The sequence below is a fragment of the Amphibalanus amphitrite genome, unplaced genomic scaffold (genome assembly GCF_019059575.1).
Source record: "Amphibalanus amphitrite isolate SeventyFive unplaced genomic scaffold, NRLGWU_Aamphi_draft 000085F_arrow, whole genome shotgun sequence".
Lineage (NCBI taxonomy): Eukaryota > Metazoa > Arthropoda > Thecostraca > Balanomorpha > Balanidae > Amphibalanus > Amphibalanus amphitrite.
This window is the reverse complement of record NW_024881581.1, coordinates 407920-425478: the sequence shown is the minus strand read 5'-3', so window position 1 is coordinate 425478 and position 17559 is coordinate 407920. Positions and strand designations below refer to the sequence as shown.

The following is a 17559-nucleotide window of genomic DNA, read 5'->3' as shown; positions in this document are numbered from 1 at the left end:
ACTAGGTAGTCCAGATGACCACATTGATGTCATCGACCCTTCAGTTTTTTTAGCCTCAGGCATAACGAAACACATGTTTGGCCATTTTAAGACGCTTTTGACTCTTAAGTCACCTTGAGTTAGGTACCCCGAAATGATACTCTTAGACAGCTGGTAATACATCCTGAAAAGCCTGTTTACCAACTTTCTAACGCTAAGACCTTTTTGACGGCCATTTTGGCGCCACACAGTTTTGGCCACATGGCTCACTCGTGAAAGCTGACAAAAAGAGAGCATAAACTTGCAGCGATTGACTCCCGACAAATCATCGGCGTCACTTGTTGACTGTGCGTCCAGTTAGCGACAGACATTGGCTACATACTGGATGGCCTCAATCACCCTCAACCGTCGTGAATGGCCCAGTGCGGTCTAAATACCGAGACGTTCCCGTATCAGAGACCTCTATGTTGCGGCGTAAGCCGTCTCCAAAGGAAGTGAACTCTCTGGCAAAAAATATTTTGTCTAGACGAATTAGTTACCGTGGAGCACATTCACAGTTGCCATGGCAGCCCCAAAAGCTCAGTTACAAAATAAATTAAGCGTGGCTTTAAATAAGAGAGCCTCTTAAAGAAAAATTTAGGTGAGAAGGAACTTATGGGACACCCTGTAGTAAGGGTTCATAATACCAACAAAATACCAAACACATTAGGATTGAAATACCAAATACCCCAAGTTGGTATCGGTTTGGTATCGGTATACCAAAAAGTTGGTATCCGATTGACATCTCTAGTCCCAACCCATGGAAGTTCAACATAATGCTGGTAAGAAGAGTGTCAAGGTTCCCAAATTACGGACTTTTTACGGACTTTTTTACGGACAAATTAAACACTTTTTCGTTCAACAAATATATCAACTTATTTTTATATTTATTTGTTTATGCTTCTTTGAATTATTGGTGAACAAGACGTACATGGTTTCTCAACGAAGTGCCACTGCTAATCGCTCTCATTTGCTAGCCAAGAGAGAGGGTAAACACTTGCTCTTGCTCTGGCTCTGCAGAGCAATAATCAAGGCATGCCTCGATTATTTCTGTAGGCACGAGTATCAAGGCCTGCGGTGCGATAAAGCGATTCGTAAAGCAATTAATGAAACAATTAAAGCATAAATAAATAAGAGGTAGCGTGACTTATGACAAGCTATAAGTCAGGTTACGATTATGTAAAGGCGCTCTCAGGGAAGGACAGCCGAACCAATCAATCCTCTTTGTCACTTCGTTCCGGTGAATAAATTCACCATTCGTCACAGGCAGATATGAGGTCGTTGGTAGTCTCGCTTCCGTGATTCAGAATAGCCTGTCTGGACCAGTCCAGGGCACATCTACGACAGGTTGATTTCTTGGAGATGGACATAGATCGTCATTTATTAATGATTATTTAGTTCGACCGTGAAACAGCCCCAGAGAACGACAGCGTCGAAATCCTTACTTGATTTGGTGATGAATATGGTTCTCAAAATAACTCCCAAGATACAGCTAAAGGGTGAGAGCAGGGGCTCCGCCACGGTTTTGGGATTGGGGGGGTCCGACCCAAAACACAAAACCTCGCTGGCGGATCCAGGGTGGGCATTTTGGGCGAATTCATCCTCCCCCCCCCCCCATGCAGCTCCCGCAGATGATGAAAAATTGCCGCTTTTTCTAGAGCTCAAAGAAAACTTAATAATTTTATCGGGATAATTTTGCTTTAAACCGAAAAACCAAGGTTCAATTTGCACAAGGAATCGAAAACCGAGAAGCGGAGCCCATTGACACCGACATGGCGGCCTCTCAAATCAACGTTTTTGAGGAATGGAGGCCGCTGTTGCGCGCTCCCAGGGCGGTGTTAGCCATCAGACAGCGCATTAGGCTCTCAGTGACTGGCATGGGCTAGGAAATTCAGGGACTTTCATAGGCACTCAGATATCTATGTAGGCTCTTAGGCCAGTGCCGGGTCCTCCAAGGCCGTAGTTAACCCATTAATGACCAAGCATATAAATACGGCGATATTTGATATTTCGAATGGTGTTCCGATGGTTTTCGACGTCACTGATTCCAGCTGTGGCATTGGTTTTACCCTAAAAAATTTCGAACTTGGTGAAAAATTATGTTCCCATTTGGGAACATTGGGCACAAATGGGGGGGGGGGGTAAGAGGCGTATGCAGTATGCGGATAGAAACGAAGAAAGCAACAGTAGAAACACAAATTATACAACGTTTTAAAGAAGGGCTTTTTCTTCTTTTTGACCATGTCACTATCCACAATGAGATCGTGGTCTCACTTCACTGATCGACCCTTGTCAACACACATTTTTGACACCCAAAGTCGTTTTATTCCACTCTTACGGTAGAGCGAGACATTTAGAGCGATAAATCACAAGCCAGCGATACCAGTTTTCCATACATCACCAAAGTGTCTCACCTGTCGAAGCGAGACATCATCTCAAGCAGTGTCGCGCAGTGCCCGTTGCTCGGGATTAGTCAGCAGTGTCAGAGCATCAGTGTATACTACATATGCGTCTGCAGTGCCAGCCCCGTGGCGGCAGCCTAGGTGTGGTAGTTCTGGCTGCAGTGGTTATGCAGTCGTACTTGGCAGATGCTACACATTGTACGCGTATTTTTTTGACACAGCTTGCAGCGTCCTAGAGTGGCAGCCGGGACGATGAAGTGGTTTTGTGCAGTCCGGGAGACCACCGTCACCCGGCCGCTGCTGGGTCCTGGTCCGCTGCCGGTGACGTTTGGCGGACATGGCTCTTGTCTCGTTTTTTTTTTTTAGGAGCTCCAAAGCGAACTCGCGAGTGAATGTAATGAGATTACATTTTTTTCACCAGACTATGCATGAAAATTTTGAACGCAGGCTGAGTTCACTGGCGCACATTCCTCAGCAGCAGGTGTTCCTGTCCCGACCTTCCTTTCCCTCTCCCACGCTACGCGCGAAAACAGCGAGGCATTCCGCGCCAAAATGGCGCAGCAAATGGAGCCGCGCAACAACGCAGCCGGGAGATTAGAGGCGACCGAGGCGTCAGTAACGACTGAAACGAGTATCCATAACCGGACTAACAGCCATTCAAGATGCTCTCGGTAGCAGAGGCGGATCGGCCAAACCTTCCCGAAGTCACGTACTTGAAAGAGGACGCCAACAAATGGCGCGGCCCACCTCCGGCTTCAGTAATTAAGGAGGCAGGTGGCATGCCAAGCGGGAAAACAAGGGAAGAGTGAGCAGCAAACACATTGCAACAGCAATCAGCGGGCCAAATCAACAACGACAATTGCACGACTGAAACCACCATTCGAAGGCGAATCCGTAGATACCCGACAACCCACAATCAAATCCAACCCTTGCATAGAAAAGCCATCAGGAGGAGACAGGGATCATTGCAAGACATAAAGCAATGCAGGGAAATTGTCGGTGCTGCAAACCAAAGCTCCGAAGCTAAATGAGAACGGTATACTATTCTCTGGTTCAGGATGCTTATAAACTCAACGGAAGAAAGACAACCGGCAAGGAAAAAACAAATGAATGTACAGTTGACCCGGTTGCACGACCGCCGGCAAACAGACTGAAAAAAAAAGATGTTTCATGATACCGGCTCGGCAGTACACAGAAAATACGCAAAACATCAGCGGAAGAGTGGTAGTATGAACGGAACCAAATTGTCTGAGTTGATGAGCGGCTTAGAAAATTACATGCAAAATAGCGAATTCACAATCAAGAACCACTAAAAGAAGAGAAATCGCCCGTGTAACTCAAAACAGCTAAATCAACAGAGAAGGAATTCGCAAAAAAAAAAGTTGAGTCCTCACAAAAGCTCACCAAATCTGAAGAAAAGTTAACCGGAAATGAAACCAAGACGCTGCAGAAATTCACTCAACCCGCAACAAGGGAACCGGTTAATTGCACATTGGAAGGATCCGCCGAATTTAAAGAGCGGGTCAGGTCACCAGAAGATAAACGTGGAACATATCTTTTCACACAGCTGAAACAAATTCAGAAGGGCCGGCTTTTCACGGAATGGATCAAGAACTGGAGATGAAATCGTTGCGCGGCAGAAAATCGCCCAACCCCGGAGCTGCAACATGTCACTTGTAAATTGGAAGGACCTGCTGTTTACCGAATGAATCAAGTTACCAGAAGATGAACGTGAAACCCAGCGAGTGGCCGTATTCCGGACTTCTCGAAATCATCTACTTCCGAAGCTGAAACGAATAGCCACGCTAACAGTTTTCCGTTTAAACCAGCGAGGATAAAAAAAAAAAACATCTGTGAGAGATGAACATCAAGGGAGCTCGACTATGCGGCAAATTGAAGATGAGGCAAATATTGGATTTCGCCATGCCGAGACACGAAAGAACAGCAATTTTCTCATCAGGGAATCTGGAGCGGTTTCTGAAGAGAAGCCCATGAAACAAGCAAAGATGAGAAGTGAAGACAAATTTAAAATCAATCCGAGCTGAAGTAAAATTAACGGATTACAGCACAAGAAAAAAAAAACCGATAAAGAATGGGAAGACCACCAATACAGCAATACTGTCAAGTCACCCGTCTTACAAAACCAAACAAACGCCTCCAGAAAAGGGTTTGCAATTGCAACTTTCGGGAAATGGAACAAGAGAATTGTATAACTAAAGACAGAACCAAGGGAAGGAAATTCGCCGAGAACAGAATATTCTAGCACAAGGCCCCTCGAAATCACGAAAAACCAGCAAAATGGCGTCGGTGAAAGGTGAAAGGTCGAGAGAAAGGACGGAAGGCATAAATAGGGGAGGAGAGACGGCGCTCGACTCACTGTTACTCCGGACGTCACTCGCAGACAGTGCTCCTCCGGGCGTCACCACGCAGCCGAGATCCAGTCAGCGCTACACTTCGCAGCAGCCTCTTCGGCGACCATCGGTTGCAAGTGAGTCTGAAGCGGACACATCAGAACGCATCCTGGCCCCCTTCACCATGTAACCACGCCTCATAATTCATATTCACCCCTAGCCGCCGGTTACAATTATGATACTTGTTGGTCTTTCCGTTTGTGCGGGTGCCACCCCGGGTATGGTCCAACCCTTTGTAGACATTCACCGGTCGGGGGAGGGAGTACGTTTATTTAGTCAACATCGCCCACCCGGTCTAGATCATACCGTGGCGCGATAATGGCGATGTTCGACGAACTATACGTCGATCCGAGATTGTAAATACGTTGGGTCAAATGTTTTTTTTTTTTTGCGGGCGAGGTGAGCCCGCCCGGCTTCTCAGGCCCGGCAGGATATGTGGGCATTGAATTTGCGCTTCAGGATTACTTTTTTTGGGGGGGGGGGCATTAATTATGCATCCGGCATCTAAAGTGTGCCTACTCCGGTTTTTTCAGTTAGTGGGGAGGTGTAGATTTTAAGCCTAAGCGGTTTCATCCGATACAAGGGGTCAATCAGTTTGAGTGCAGGAAAGGTTTTGTAGCCGCTTTGGGGGCTCACTCCGCCCCAAAACTGTGTGATTAACTTGTTAGGTTACCGGTCGATTTAGTTTTTTTTTCGTTCCTTTTTTGAATCATTTGCTTTTGTATTGCGAGTTTCATATCTTCTTGTTTGATTGAATATATCTTGGAAAAGTACTCATATCTGTTGGGGATATTAGGGAGGGAATGGTGAACGAGCAGACCCAGCGAGAGCGTTTTGGCCGTCGATACTTGAAAAACCGAGCGAAACATCACCCTTCACACTGCTCTCACCCGTGAGCATGCCGTTTCTTCGCGGAACACAAACACTGGGAAAACGCACGCAGTATCACGCCGAGTCGTTGTTGTACTAGTGACCGTCGTTTAAGCTCTAACTCGTAATAATGAGAGTGAAATAGATATTTGCCTCGGTGTTACTTTTAAACTTGATAATGATGAGTCACAGTTACCTCGATTTAGCGTGTGTTTTTTTTTTTTTTGAAGTTATCGTAAGTACATTAAAATCTATGTCTGTTCGCGTTCTCTTCCGAATGTACAAGGATAGGTAGGGTCCACTCTCGCTTAACATGGACGGAGTCAGCTGGCACGGCCGTCGGTGATTGGCGCAGTTTTTTTCGGGGGGAGAGGTACCACGTAAGGGACGGGCCCAGCTACACTAATTTCGGAGAGCGCGGGAGTGACCAGGCTGACCCCAAAGCACCTGAACTGATTCCACATCCTCGTCGTCTGGCCAACTCGCGGCCGAGTTATTATCCTGCCTTAAGACATTGCAGCGCTCGAACGGGAGCTGTTTGATTGTCGCCCGGTCAGAACGGACCGGGTTATTGTCCTGCCTTAAGACACTGCAGCGCTCGAACGGGAGCTGTTGATTGTCGCCCGGTCAGAACGGACCGGGTTATGATCCTGCCTTAAGACACTGCAGCGCTCGAACGGGAGCTGTTTGATTGTCGCCCGGTCAGAACGGACCGGGTTATGATCCTGCCTTAAGACACTGCAGCGCTCGAACGGGAGCTGTTTGATTGTCGCCCGGTCAGAACGGACCGGGTTATTATCCTGCCTTAAGACACTGCAGCGCTCGAACGGGAGCTGTTTGTTGTCGTCCGGTCAGAACGGACCGGGTTATTATCCTGTCTTAAGACACTGCAGCGCTCGAACGGGAGCTGTTCGATTGTCGCCCGGTCAGAACGGACCGGGTTATTATCCTGCCTTAAGACACTGCAGCGCCCGAACGGGAGCTGTTTGTTGTCGTCCGGTCAGAACGGACCGGGTTATTATCCTGCCTTAAGACACTGCAGCGCTCGAACGGGAGCTGTTCGATTGTCGCCCGGTCAGAACGGACCGGGTTATTATCCTGCCTTAAGACACTGCAGCGCTCGAACGGGAGCTGTTTGTTGTCGTCCGGTCAGAACGGACCGGGTTATGATCCTGCCTTAAGACAATGCAGCGCTCGAACGGGAGCTGTTTGATTGTCGTCCGGTCAGAACGGACCGGGATATTATCCTGCCTTAAGACACTGCAGCGCTCGAACAGGAGCTGTTTGATTGTCGCCCGGTCAGAACGGACCGGGATATTATCCTGCCTTAAGACAATGCAGCGCTCGAACGGGAGCTGTTTGATTGTCGTCCGGTCAGAACGGACCGGGTTATTATCCTGCCTTAGACAACGCAGCGCTCGCACGGGAGCTGTTCGATTGTCGCCTGGTCAGCACTGACCGGGTTATCATCCGTCCACATTTTCCAGCCCATAATAATCTCAGCTCAAGGAATGCTTGCCGCTCCGCCTGGTCCGTACGGGTCGATGACTCAAATAAGGGGCGGGGACTCCGCCCGGTAGCCCGGCCGGTGGGGCCGAGCGGCGCAATTAACCCGGGGGAGGGACGCTTGGGCGGCCCGCCGCCCTGTCATGCGAGTGAACGCTTATGCCATCTAGGGAGTGAATCAGAAACGATAAGCCGAGCCCTCCTCGGTTACCGGCGTGACACGCGACCGTAGTGCCGTCTGCAGGACAGACACGACACTTTCAAGGGGGCCGAGCCGATCACGATTACGCTCAGACACTGACAGGTAGAGAATATGTATGTGAGATGCCTGATCGACGTTAAGACAAGCCGACAGGGTTAATAGTCAAGTAACATAACTTACAGAGTCTTCTATTCCCGGCTTCGCTCCATGATAGACAGAAGGTATCATTTAGAGAATCATTTAGACAAGGGGATGCTGAATTCAAGTCTTGATTTCGCAGCCGGCAATAAATTACCATCTAGGACATTAAGGATACGGACAGGTTTTGCATAGCTAATAATTGGTGATATCTTCAATTGAGCACGACCCGATCAACAACTAATTAGACCGCTCTTGGCCACAAGGATCTCAGTAATAGAACACTTGTTTAGAACTGATCACCGTCAACCCGGCTTGTGTAGATGACCGATGGCCTCAGGGTAACGTGCTGATGGAAAGTCATTGAAACAGAAGCCGGTTTCGCTAACACTTAGAGTTTGCAATTACGAGAATTAGCTCGAGTCTAAGGGAAAGACTGGCCATCAACTTATATTTGGGTTTCGCTAAACCTCCGTGCATAAATTTGAGTTTCACAGCAAACAAGGATAGTTTTTTCATGATTTATCACCCGGCACCTTAAGGCATTCGACAGTTCTCGGCCGTGAATCGTTTTGCGGGCTAATCTCCTGGCGAGACCTACCAGCTATGTAACATTGCTAGAGCGTCATTAATTAAGTTTTTTTTTTGGGAAATCGTCGATATGAAAACGAGACGTAAATTGGGAAAAATATGCAAACTCGATAATGTGCTATTGATTGAATAAAACCAGTTTTCTTGTATTCAGGTTTATTGTTAAACTTTGCGTACCGGAGTTGCCGTAAAAGTGAAGTCCAGTGAAATTGAAATCAACGTAGTAGGCAAAGGTGCTTATCAATTGTTAAGTGCAAACGCTTGCAATTATCACTATTTTCCAGGCCAAAGCCTTTAGCGGAGGGACTTTATAAGCCCCGCTACGGTTCTATCTTTTGAATCAGCGTTCCCTCGATCGTTAGGATTTTGCTACGATGAATATTGGGGATGTAATTGCAACTCATTAAAGTCAATTAGCAGCAATTTCGGCATAAGGTTGGTGATCCTTGTTTTATGTGGCTTCGGTAGTTTCGTGATTAGGCATTTCATTCGGTATCGGCATGATAATTATGGTTTCGTAGTGTGACGGAAATGGTTTCGTAGTGAACAACATAATAGATATCTATCGGGCTGGAGGCCGTTCCATTCGTAGCAAAGGGCCTTTACTCGTGACGTTCACCAGGAGGGGCCGTGCACGGTAAAGCACCGCTGACGCTGATTATTCCTCCGCTGCCAATAGTGTTCTGATTTGATCCTCTACACTCTCCCTCTCTCTCTCTCTCTCTCTTTCTCTCTCTCTCTCTCTCTCTCTCTCTCTCTCTCTCTCTCTCTCTCTCTCTCTCTCTCTCTCTCTCTCTCTCTCTCCCCTTCGTTATCTCTTTCTCTCTTCCTCCTTCGTTATCTCTCGCTTCCTCTCTCTTCCTCCCTTTTCTCTCTCTTTTCTCTATCTGTCTCTCTCTCTCTCTCTCTCTCTCTCTCTCTCTCTCTCTCTCTCTCTCTCTCTCTCTCTCTCTCTCTCTCTCTCTCTCTCTCTCTCTCTTACCCTCACGATGAACACGCAGCTACACGTACGTACAGTCACTCAGGCGGGAGCGGGAGGCAAGTTTCGGAGGCTGGAGGATTCACGATTCGCCCACCGCGTAGGCATGATATTCTCGCACATATAACCAGGAACCTAGGATTAGAAACGAGACCCTTGACAGGAATGAACGTACGACATAATAGGACGTGTTTAGCCCGGGCGGAAGAGAGGAAGGAGCATGCGACCACGCCCCTGCGCGTTAAGTTCTGCCGGTAAGGACGCATCATTGGGGAGAAGGGACCTGAAAAACGTCCAAGGCTAGTTACATGGGAGCAAACGGAAACGGGACACTAAGACACATAGGAGCACGCAGTAAAGCGCGAACATACGCTTGTGACCGGAGGGCGGCACTGTAAGACGCGATATACGCTGGTAGTCGGGGAGACACCGTAAGACGCGATATACGCTGGTTGTCGGGGAGACACCGTAAGACGCGATACGCTGGTGGTCGGGGAGACACCGTAAGGCGCGATATACGCTGGCGGTCGGGGAAACGCCGTAAGACGCGATACGCTGGTGGTCGGGGAGACACCGTAAGACGCGATACGCAGGTGATCGGGGAGACACCGTAAGTCGCGAACATAGGTCCCTCACTGGTACTTACACCTCGATAGGTTCGGGAATAACTCCAGTAGAGTTCGGGTAAAATTTAAATATAGGAAGGGCCTGCGTCAAGCTCGGACGTATCCATCACTGGCAGGGTGGATGCCATCGGCAGAGCGGCAGAGAACGTTATATGCGATCCAATGGTAACCCAGTGACCGCAGTTAGTCGATGAACGGATCCACATCGCGGTGAGTCGGGTAATTTGGGGGACATTGTGCATTTGTTTATTTAGGTAGGCTGCGACGGCAGTTTAACACGAGGTGCCTCGGAAAGTTACGCCGTAAGACGCTAGTCCCGGTTCCAGGACGGTACGCGCCGTAAGTCGCGAATACGCAATAAAGCGGTGCCAGCCGTAATAAGGCGCGAAATATACGCTGTAAGTCGTCACGTCGTCATCATAGGGCAAGGACGCGGTAAGACGCGAATAACCGCAGGTGATCGGATAGAGATACCGTAAGTCGCGATTATACGCCGGTTATCGGGGGACGATACCGTAAGACGCGAATTATACGCTGTAAGTCGTCACTTAGTCGTTATAGGGCAAGGACGCTGTAAGACGCGAGTTATACGCCGTAAGTCGTCGGGAGATGCAGTAAGACGCGAGATAATACGTAGTAAGACGTGCTTTGTGATCCCAAATGTAGACCATCGATGAGTAGAAAGGGCCCTTTAGGCGGAACGTGTAGAATTAATTGATGTGTTTCGATTAACTCCGATAGGCAGAGTGGAAGTTCAAAGATTCCAAGGGTACTCCAGAGCCGAGGTGATTTAGGACGTGGGATCGACTGCAGGGATAGGAAAAGGGGGATGGAAGCGAGACGTCGCAGTTTGGCAATACGGACAAGTTTGAGTCAGATGAGCGAAAGTGTGTGAGACTGGATGAGTGTCTGCGGGAGCAATTGCGCTTAGGTTAATCAGTTCGACCACCTAGCACCCTTTTATTATCCTCAGGGATGGACCATGCCCGAGGGATCCAGAACAAACGCTTAACTGCCCCCGCCCCCCTGTGTTTTTTGTGGCGGTGAAACCCAATGATGCAGTGCCTGTGTGTTTGCCAAAGACTGACTTGCCTCAAATGGCCTCGCTAAATGCACTCCTCACCGAGGGCGGACGGCCGAGGTCACAGTCCGCACAGAGTCGACCCGCACTGGGGCACCACACCAACAGAGCCCAGGGCGAATGAGGAGAGAGGCCCCCCTACAGACTGGCGCGCCCAACGTGGGGCCAAGTCAAGTCGATGGCGTCACATAAACCCGGCAGAAAGGCGCATGTTCACGAACCCAGAGAAGAATGATTGCAAAACAAGTGACGGTGAAAACCTAGATGACCAGGAGGCATCGAGAGGAAGGAATCCTAAGCTGTTACAAATGCTATAACCCACGCTTCGCGACCCAAGGGCTAATGGAACAGCTAGTGTCTACCCTGGAAATTCACGACGCCATGGGAAAGGAGGACACCAACGAATAAACTATCAAAACCACATGAAGAAGACTATACAGACAGAAGCAGGATAAAAAACAGACTATAGAAACCACTACCTCGCAACCAGCGCTGACCGATCGAGAGGGACTAGAAGGAGGAGGACGAAGATGAAGAGGACGAGGATGAAGAGGAGGAAGAGGAGGACGAGGATGAAGAGGAGGACAAAGATGAAGAGGAGGACGAGGATGAAGAGGAGGACGAGGATGAAGAGGAGGACGAGGATGAAAAGGAGGACGAGGATGAAGAGGAGGACGAGGACAAAGAGGAGGACGAGGACGAAGAGGAGGACGAGGACAAAGAGGAGGACGAGGACGAAGAGGAGGACGAGGAATACGAGAGACGACCATGCCGAAGGGGATAGCAACAAGAAAGTGCAGGATCTCGGCGGAGTGGACGAGATAGGACGGCGGAAGGCTACCAACACCAATAACATGTGCACAACCAACTACGTACAACGTCAACAGCCAACTACCGCTGCCCCGTACAACCCGCAGAGCGACACCAGCCGGCCAGTGGATTCGCGGTGAGAGGAGCGACCCACGTCATCCTAAAAGCTCCTTCAGGACACAAAATACCGGTCGAGTACGAAGACGGTCAGCTTCACATTGGTATCATTGGCTTTGACTACATTCAACGACACGGGATGACGATCAACGCCGTGAGACAATCCGTCCAGCTGCCAGGATCCGAGAAAATATCCTTGGAAAATGCGGATCAAGTGGTCGACGAATGTCTCTCCGGCTGGTGTGTGAGCAGGAGCCCGCCTAAAAAAACACCCAGGACGCTACCCACAATCGAGCGAGGAGAGAGAGGAACGCCCGCGTGCAACTGGAAGAGGCAGTGAGAGAACGGAACAGCTCGACAAAACAAAAGGGGAAGGGAAGGAACAGACGGCGATCAACGAACCCAAACTACCCCCATTCGAAACGTCAAGACAAGCGGGCGAAGACAAGCTACACTGCCCGACTCAGACAGAAAAGCGGGGACAGACAGTTGGAGACCACCCTCCAACCGTCGTCGCGTCCGACAATGGCTACCAGGACTGCAGGAGCACAAACCGCACCGGACCCAGCATGAACCAAACAAACACCGCCCAAACACCACCGAAGGGCAATCCAGACGGACACCGAGAATCAGAAGCAACAGAACGGAGGGGGAACGAAGAGAACCAGATCGACGCAAACGAAGAAGCACCGACCACGGTGACTGACCCCATACAACCACCACCAAAACGCAGGAGCGCCGGCTTCGGCAACCAACACCGCCCTAATCCTGGGAGCCATTGCCACCCTGGGAGCCATAGGCCTCACCATCCTAGCCTGCCGACGAAGGCGCCAAGAACGAAGGTCCAGTTACGCCCGCACATCCTCGCTCACCACCTCTGACCCGGTACCCGCCATACGCACTCCCGACAAACCAGATCCCTCTGTCATTGCACTCCAAAGCCGTATCTCCCGACTGGAGATAACGGTTCGAGAAATGCAGCGGAAGATGGGGGAACTGAAAGACCAGGAGAGGGAACTGCAAGATCTTAAGAAGAAATGCGACACACTCGCATGCCTTCTGTGAGCAGATGAACGACAGGACCGAAACCGGTCATCTATCAGCGCCACCACCCGGAGGACGAGACAAGGGGCAAGGCGAGGGAGCAGACGTTCGGCGACGCCCACGCCGCGGAATACCGCGGGTCTTCGCGGACGCCCCCCGACGACAGGGAGCCGGAGCGACGGACCAGGCAGCAGGAGAAACTGACAGCCGCTGGGTAAGGGTGCTGGGTAAGGGTGTATGAAGGTTAGGTGTTGTCATGTTTAGAATAGGATTGTGCATGCTCGCGCGTTGACCAACATGTAAAATGGCTACCAAAGGGGGGCCCACGGGATGGCACTCGTTCAATCAAAGTAATCAGCCTCGATCGCGGGGTCGCGATCTTGGAAAAGTCAGCCTGAAAATGTAATGAGATTACATTTTTTTCACCAGACTATGCATGAAAATTTTGAACGCAGGCTGAGTTCACTGGCGCACATTCCTCAGCAGCAGGTGTTCCTGTCCCGACCTTCCTTTCCCTCTCCCACGCTACGCGCGAAAACAGCGAGGCATTCCGCGCCAAAATGGCGCAGCAAATGGAGCCGCGCAACAACGCAGCCGGGAGATTAGAGGCGACCGAGGCGTCAGTAACGACTGAAACGAGTATCCATAACCGGACTAACAGCCATTCAAGATGCTCTCGGTAGCAGAGGCGGATCGGCCAAACCTTCCCGAAGTCACGTACTTGAAAGAGGACGCCAACAAATGGCGCGGCCCACCTCCGGCTTCAGTAATTAAGGAGGCAGGTGGCATGCCAAGCGGGAAAACAAGGGAAGAGTGAGCAGCAAACACATTGCAACAGCAATCAGCGGGCCAAATCAACAACGACAATTGCACGACTGAAACCACCATTCGAAGGCGAATCCGTAGATACCCGACAACCCACAATCAAATCCAACCCTTGCATAGAAAAGCCATCAGGAGGAGACAGGGATCATTGCAAGACATAAAGCAATGCAGGGAAATTGTCGGTGCTGCAAACCAAAGCTCCGAAGCTAAATGAGAACGGTATACTATTCTCTGGTTCAGGATGCTTATAAACTCAACGGAAGAAAGACAACCGGCAAGGAAAAACAAATGAATGTACAGTTGACCCGGTTGCACGACCGCCGGCAAACAGACTGAAAAAAAAAGATGTTTCATGATACCGGCTCGGCAGTACACAGAAAATACGCAAAACATCAGCGGAAGAGTGGTAGTATGAACGGAACCAAATTGTCTGAGTTGATGAGCGGCTTAGAAAATTACATGCAAAATAGCGAATTCACAATCAAGAACCACTAAAAGAAGAGAAATCGCCCGTGTAACTCAAAACAGCTAAATCAACAGAGAAGGAATTCGCAAAAAAAAAGTTGAGTCCTCACAAAAGCTCACCAAATCTGAAGAAAAGTTAACCGGAAATGAAACCAAGACGCTGCAGAAATTCACTCAACCCGCAACAAGGGAACCGGTTAATTGCACATTGGAAGGATCCGCCGAATTTAAAGAGCGGGTCAGGTCACCAGAAGATAAACGTGGAACATATCTTTTCACACAGCTGAAACAAATTCAGAAGGGCCGGCTTTTCACGGAATGGATCAAGAACTGGAGATGAAATCGTTGCGCGGCAGAAAATCGCCCAACCCCGGAGCTGCAACATGTCACTTGTAAATTGGAAGGACCTGCTGTTTACCGAATGAATCAAGTTACCAGAAGATGAACGTGAAACCCAGCGAGTGGCCGTATTCCGGACTTCTCGAAATCATCTACTTCCGAAGCTGAAACGAATAGCCACGCTAACAGTTTTCCGTTTAAACCAGCGAGGATAAAAAAAAACATCTGTGAGAGATGAACATCAAGGGAGCTCGACTATGCGGCAAATTGAAGATGAGGCAAATATTGGATTTCGCCATGCCGAGACACGAAAGAACAGCAATTTTCTCATCAGGGAATCTGGAGCGGTTTCTGAAGAGAAGCCCATGAAACAAGCAAAGATGAGAAGTGAAGACAAATTTAAAATCAATCCGAGCTGAAGTAAAATTAACGGATTACAGCACAAGAAAAAAAAAACCGATAAAGAATGGGAAGACCACCAATACAGCAATACTGTCAAGTCACCCGTCTTACAAAACCAAACAAACGCCTCCAGAAAAGGGTTTGCAATTGCAACTTTCGGGAAATGGAACAAGAGAATTGTATAACTAAAGACAGAACCAAGGGAAGGAAATTCGCCGAGAACAGAATATTCTAGCACAAGGCCCCTCGAAATCACGAAAAACCAGCAAAATGGCGTCGGTGAAAGGTGAAAGGTCGAGAGAAAGGACGGAAGGCATAAATAGGGGAGGAGAGACGGCGCTCGACTCACTGTTACTCCGGACGTCACTCGCAGACAGTGCTCCTCCGGGCGTCACCACGCAGCCGAGATCCAGTCAGCGCTACACTTCGCAGCAGCCTCTTCGGCGACCATCGGTTGCAAGTGAGTCTGAAGCGGACACATCAGAACGCATCCTGGCCCCCTTCACCATGTAACCACGCCTCATAATTCATATTCACCCCTAGCCGCCGGTTACAATTATGATACTTGTTGGTCTTTCCGTTTGTGCGGGTGCCACCCCGGGTATGGTCCAACCCTTTGTAGACATTCACCGGTCGGGGGAGGGAGTACGTTTATTTAGTCAACATCGCCCACCCGGTCTAGATCATACCGTGGCGCGATAATGGCGATGTTCGACGAACTATACGTCGATCCGAGATTGTAAATACGTTGGGTCAAATGTTTTTTTTTTTTTGCGGGCGAGGTGAGCCCGCCCGGCTTCTCAGGCCCGGCAGGATATGTGGGCATTGAATTTGCGCTTCAGGATTACTTTTTTTGGGGGGGGGCATTAATTATGCATCTGGCATCTAAAGTGTGCCTACTCCGGTTTTTTCAGTTAGTGGGGAGGTGTAGATTTTAAGCCTAAGCGGTTTCATCCGATACAAGGGGTCAATCAGTTTGAGTGCAGGAAAGGTTTTGTAGCCGCTTTGGGGGCTCGCTCCGCCCCAAAACTGTGTGATTAACTTGTTAGGTTACCGGTCGATTTAGTTTTTTTTCCGTTCCTTTTTTGAATCATTTGCTTTTGTATTGCGAGTTTCATATCTTCTTGTTTGATTGAATATATCTTGGAAAAGTACTCATATCTGTTGGGGATATTAGGGAGGGAATGGTGAACGAGCAGACCCAGCGAGAGCGTTTTGGCCGTCGATACTTGAAAAACCGAGCGAAACATCACCCTTCACACTGCTCTCACCCGTGAGCATGCCGTTTCTTCGCGGAACACAAACACTGGGAAAACGCACGCAGTATCACGCCGAGTCGTTGTTGTACTAGTGACCGTCGTTTAAGCTCTAACTCGTAATAATGAGAGTGAAATAGATATTTGCCTCGGTGTTACTTTTAAACTTGATAATGATGAGTCACAGTTACCTCGATTTAGCGTGTTTTTTTTTTTTGAAGTTATCGTAAGTACATTAAAATCTATGTCTGTTCGCGTTCTCTTCCGAATGTACAAGGATAGGTAGGGTCCACTCTCGCTTAACATGGACGGAGTCAGCCGGCACGGCCGTCGGTGATTGGCGCAGTTTTTTTCGGGGGGAGAGGTACCACGTAAGGGACGGGCCCAGCTACACTAATTTCGGAGAGCGCGGGAGTGACCAGGCTGACCCCAAAGCACCTGAACTGATTCCACATCCTCGTCGTCTGGCCAACTCGCGGCCGAGTTATTATCCTGCCTTAAGACATTGCAGCGCTCGAACGGGAGCTGTTTGATTGTCGCCCGGTCAGAACGGACCGGGTTATTGTCCTGCCTTAAGACACTGCAGCGCTCGAACGGGAGCTGTTGATTGTCGCCCGGTCAGAACGGACCGGGTTATGATCCTGCCTTAAGACACTGCAGCGCTCGAACGGGAGCTGTTTGATTGTCGCCCGGTCAGAACGGACCGGGTTATGATCCTGCCTTAAGACACTGCAGCGCTCGAACGGGAGCTGTTTGATTGTCGCCCGGTCAGAACGGACCGGGTTATTATCCTGCCTTAAGACACTGCAGCGCTCGAACGGGAGCTGTTTGTTGTCGTCCGGTCAGAACGGACCGGGTTATTATCCTGCCTTAAGACACTGCAGCGCTCGAACGGGAGCTGTTCGATTGTCGCCCGGTCAGAACGGACCGGGTTATTATCCTGCCTTAAGACACTGCAGCGCCCGAACGGGAGCTGTTTGTTGTCGTCCGGTCAGAACGGACCGGGTTATTATCCTGCCTTAAGACACTGCAGCGCTCGAACGGGAGCTGTTCGATTGTCGCCCGGTCAGAACGGACCGGGTTATTATCCTGCCTTAAGACACTGCAGCGCTCGAACGGGAGCTGTTTGTTGTCGTCCGGTCAGAACGGACCGGGTTATGATCCTGCCTTAAGACAATGCAGCGCTCGAACGGGAGCTGTTTGATTGTCGTCCGGTCAGAACGGACCGGGATATTATCCTGCCTTAAGACACTGCAGCGCTCGAACAGGAGCTGTTTGATTGTCGCCCGGTCAGAACGGACCGGGATATTATCCTGCCTTAAGACAATGCAGCGCTCGAACGGGAGCTGTTTGATTGTCGTCCGGTCAGAACGGACCGGGTTATTATCCTGCCTTAGACAACGCAGCGCTCGCACGGGAGCTGTTCGATTGTCGCCTGGTCAGCACTGACCGGGTTATCATCCGTCCACATTTTCCA

At 49.7% G+C, this 17559-nt stretch overlaps 1 protein-coding gene across 2 annotated transcripts in view; it reads right to left on the bottom strand.

Moving 5' to 3' along the window:
• The window catches only part of LOC122379849 (sushi, von Willebrand factor type A, EGF and pentraxin domain-containing protein 1-like), a 111389-nt gene that overhangs the window by 34328 nt on the left and 59502 nt on the right, over positions 1 to 17559 (bottom strand). The window lies entirely within an intron of this gene.